Raw genomic sequence first — 4,840 nt, forward strand, 5'->3', positions numbered from 1 at the left:
TTGTCCAATCAGCGCCAGCTGGAAGGAGGAGCGTATACAGGTTTAACCAATCACGCCAAGATCGTGTCTGTCATCGGGATGAAAAGGGGTTGGTCTTGGGGTGTTTGTTTCATTTGATGTTGTTGTGATGCAGAATATCTGCGTAAAACGAACTGGCCATTCAATGAAACTGAAAAGGTGTTTTTTTTTTTTTTTTTTTCTGCATCTGTTTTATTTGTTTCCATCCATAGTTAACGAAATAGCATTTCTATCCAATATAATGCGTCGTTTTTGTGTAGCTCATCTTTCTCATATTATACCACATATTGAACTGTTTTATTACCCATAGGTAACAGTTGTTTTTTTCTTCCATTTAATATATTACTAGTAGGAAAATTGTAAGAAAAATAACACACACACACACAAGACATCGATTTATAATTGGAACAAAACATTAGTGCCAAGAAATACAACACATTAAAAACTGTTGGACAAACACCTTTTGAATTGAATCTTGTCAGTAAAAATGAAATATGGGGAAGACTTCGAACAATGTCGTGGTTGAAGTGTCAGGCACCTAATCCACAGGCGCGGGACTCTGGTATTTGAAAAATGAGTTTATCCTGCAGACTGCCTCTGAGTCTGACGCAGGACTACTGGCGGTTCTCTCCCAGGTGGACCATTTGTTTATGTATAGCTGGCTGCTTGCGCGAGAGACCAAACAGGTTAGCTGTAAATCGAAAAGAAATGTCTAACTGTCATAAAAGAAAAACATGACCCGAAAATAGGCTTCTGTGCGTCTTTTCCAGTATAGGTTAACACGGCCCTGTATGTAGGTCACCATAATTAAGGAATTGATTACTTTTAAACCATAGATGTAGGGTAATATCGTAGTAATTGGCCAATGTATTCAGCTTGTCGAACACGGACTTGTGTTTGAATAACATATTTCATAAGTGGTTTTCATTTCATGAGTATCGTGGTTGGTATCCAATAATACACTAGGATAATATGATGGATAATGGTGGTATGAGAGTATTTTTTTTTTTCCGGTTGTGTGTCACGTGACCATTGTAAGCTACATCAGTACTGTTCAGGAGGTTTCGGTGACTACCACATTGTCAGATTACTGGTAAGATTTTTTACAAAGTTGTGTCACTAAGGATCTGCATTTAACAACTGATATTGAACACAGACTCAGAAAAATTATAGTTCTATAATGAACAAATGTATTAATATATTTAGAGTATTTTACCACAATAAACAAAATAACACCCTGCATATAAATAAAGCATTTCCTTACCGTTTGACGGTTGAGGTCTGCTGATGAGGGTTAAGACTGGCTTGCCAATTCTCTGAACTCATTCTTTGCTATAAACATGTCCATCATTTTTCTAGCATTCACAGTGTCAGTTTTGTCAGTATATGATTATCAAAGCCACTGCGTTTAGAGTTGTCAGTGTTTTTGTTTTGCTGTGGAGAGTGGCACCCGGAGAAATAATTGAATGTGTTGTCTTATTTTATTTTATTTTTTGGTGGCGATGAGATTAAGATTTTCACAGCCTCATCCACAATATTATCGCCTTCTAAAGTGTTTATATTTCCATTCTTTAATTATTCTAGTTCTGTGTATATTTCCCACCTTAAAAGTAATCAATTTATCACGGTTAGCGCAAAGCAATAGTAAACTTTAGGCTGAAAGACTCCAATCAGAATAGCTTTAGTTCACAATAATAAAATAACCACATCTTAAACAAAAACACTGCCTTGTCAAATAAGTGTTTAGATTTGAAAGGGTAAAAAGTCTGCAAAACAGGGAATTCTACAGTCACATATAGTGGCTAAAGGACCGTTTCCATTGACTACCAGGGCGTCTATTTAACCGTAACTCCATATTAATGCTTCTGGTGGTTTTCTTTCCCAATGTTGGTTTTTGTGACCACCTTATTAACACAATAAAAAATAGTGTCTACTAAATATCTGATTTATACAGAGCAGTGGTATAAAGATCTGCATCTCTTTTAGATAATTTAAACAGACTCTCAGGTTCGTAAGAGGTAAGCTTAACTTGTGTTGTATAGCTTTGTAAGTGGAGGTGCTTGTAACGGCTTTCCACCACATATCCTTTAGCTCTCAGATAAAAAACAAATTACAACTTGTAACTTATCTTTATAGGCATAGGATGCAACTGTTGTGCACAGCTGCAGCATTTAACACTGCAAAATGGTTTGCTCCAGGGATCATGTTTATGTATCAGAGATGAGAATAATTTGTTGAGTTAACAGAGGCATGGTTTGAGAAAAGGTGCAAGTAAAAAGGAGAAAGAGTTAAATTACCTGTGACATTTGATTCACAACAAGTTAAGCTCAAATATAGCCAGTGACCAGGGGGCAATATCAGAGTCGCTGTAGTGTTACATTTCTGTGGTGCTGGATGATTAAATACTGTCACTGGTTATACAATGAGTTTGCGTTAATTAGTCTCCCTTCAGTTGATCCTGACAAACAGCATTTTGTTATTTTATTTCACAAAATACCAGAGCTGTCATCAGCATTGTCAGTTACTGCTGCACCACACTGCTAACAGGGGTGAAACCAATGACAAATCCAAAAGTTTTCCTCCAGAGAGTGGAAGTGCTTGTAGCTGTTGTCAGCCATCTGTTCTGCTTCACATGCCTTGAAAACGTTTTGTGACTCCAGTCATGTCCCTCCCCCCACTAGTTCAAGACAGTCGTCACTTTATCTGTACCAATTTTTTTTGTTTGTTTTTACATTTTTTACGTTGAATATCAAACATTATTTAATCCATCAAAGCCTACAAAGAGCAGGCTTTAATGACTCAGGACCTACTCTCTTAAATATAAACAGGGTCCTCACTGGCTCTTGCACTGTGACAGGCATGTGGTATGGTAACTTTATCAGCTGCATTTCTGGAATAATCATGCTAATGATAAAAAAAAAGCTTTGAAATCTAGCCGAATATGTGTATAGGGAATACACTTCAAAAAACAGCACAGGGCATGGGACAAGTAAATATACATGATAATACATTGCAGAACCTGATACTAATGGGATATAGCCATCAGAATTTTATTTCTATCAGGTAGCAGTTTGCACAGCTGACTTTTATCAGTTGTAAAAAAAAAATGTCACATAAGATTAACTATACTATTCTTATGAACTATGTATTATACAAAAATAGATACACGCTGATTTTCTCCCCTGACGTTGAGCGGGTATCCATTTGTATCGTACAGTACCCAAAGGTATCTATACGCACATCCATTACTCAAAAGAGGTGCAGGGTACGAAGTAGTCAAAACAAGAATAAAGAAATGAAATACCCGCACACTAAATAAGCTCCAAAATAAATAACTGTATTTATCAAAACACCACGCCAACAGGTCAAGTCAACGTTTCAATCTATGAGAGATCTTCATCAGGATCTAAACAAGAGTCTAAATATAACAATAACCTCAAACTCAGGGTCACAATAGACGGATAGCCACAAGGCTGTCAGTAAAGTTCACAATATAAAATTACCTTTAGAGAATAAACACACATGTTCCAGTCCACCAAGAACAGGACTGACCTGAAGGGGCAATGTTGAACTTCTCTGGAATTGGAATTCAGGTTTAACTGCTAAATGAAAGGCCCAAGGTAGCAATACAAATAAAGAATGTGAGTCATATAAATAGACAGATGAAACAAAGGCAACCGCTAAGAGGTACAAGAAAGAAGCGCTAGGAAAGAAAAGGTCTAGACAGTGATCTCTGAAGAGAACATAATTAACATGTGATCACCTTGCATTTGGATACAGAACACATCTACATGATGACAACTGTGCTGGCGCAGGTTGATAAAGCCACTTAATGCCACAATTCTTGCTAAATGATATGATCCAACACGAGTTCAAAGGCAGCAGTTTAGCTCTAATAAGTGTAAAGCTTTTGAAGCGCCAGGGAAAAGCAGGGTAATGCTGAAGGACAACTTAGATAAGCTAATAGGAACTGTGCTGATGTTTTACCAGCACGCAATTAGAGGGGTTTACGAGAGGTCTCATTTCTGTAAACACGTTTTTAAAAAAAATTCTGCTCCTTTACCACTAAGAGCTATGTCAATATCCCCTGATATATTCAGGTCTCCACTTCAAAGGATTCTAATTTCCAGTGGGTATTTGTAATACTGTATTAGTATCTAAAGTTAAAATATTTCCACATATTCCTCTACTATTTAGTTGAAGGTTAAATCTGCTGTTACATACAGCGAGTTGAAAATAGATAATAATTGCTCTGGGTATCTAGTGATTTGCTAAGGCAGCCATATAGGATTGATATACTCATTCATTTCTTGATACTGTACAATTGCAGTATGACTCCATGGACCAATTTGCTAGAGTTTTATTTGACAAATTGTCTTTCTCTAGCAGTGCATAATATGGATAGGCTTTTCTCCTTTATCTAGGATATCATTTTACATTTTAAAAACAGATATTAGTCATTAATAATCAATGATACTTAAATGACTAAAAACAAATATATTAGTTTAGTAATTTACTTTAAATAGTGGCCTATTTGCTTTAGTAGTAATTCTGATTGCAACTTAAGACCTCAACATGTGAACCCACTTTATACCTCATTTCCAACAGATCAGAAAAGCCTGGCATTTGATTTGACAACTGGATGCAAGGCTACGAACAAAGAAACATCAGATGACTTAGGGGCAAAGGGTTATTGTTTTCTCCACATGTGCACTCCACTTTATAAAATATTTCTGCTGCTAGCAGGCAAAGGTAATGCTATTCTCATTACTGTGTCAATCCTAGCATGTTCGGTACATTCTCCATTGCTGAGTGAGCATCT

Source organism: Acipenser ruthenus, chromosome 1 (assembly GCF_902713425.1).
Source record: "Acipenser ruthenus chromosome 1, fAciRut3.2 maternal haplotype, whole genome shotgun sequence".
NCBI lineage: Eukaryota > Metazoa > Chordata > Actinopteri > Acipenseriformes > Acipenseridae > Acipenser > Acipenser ruthenus.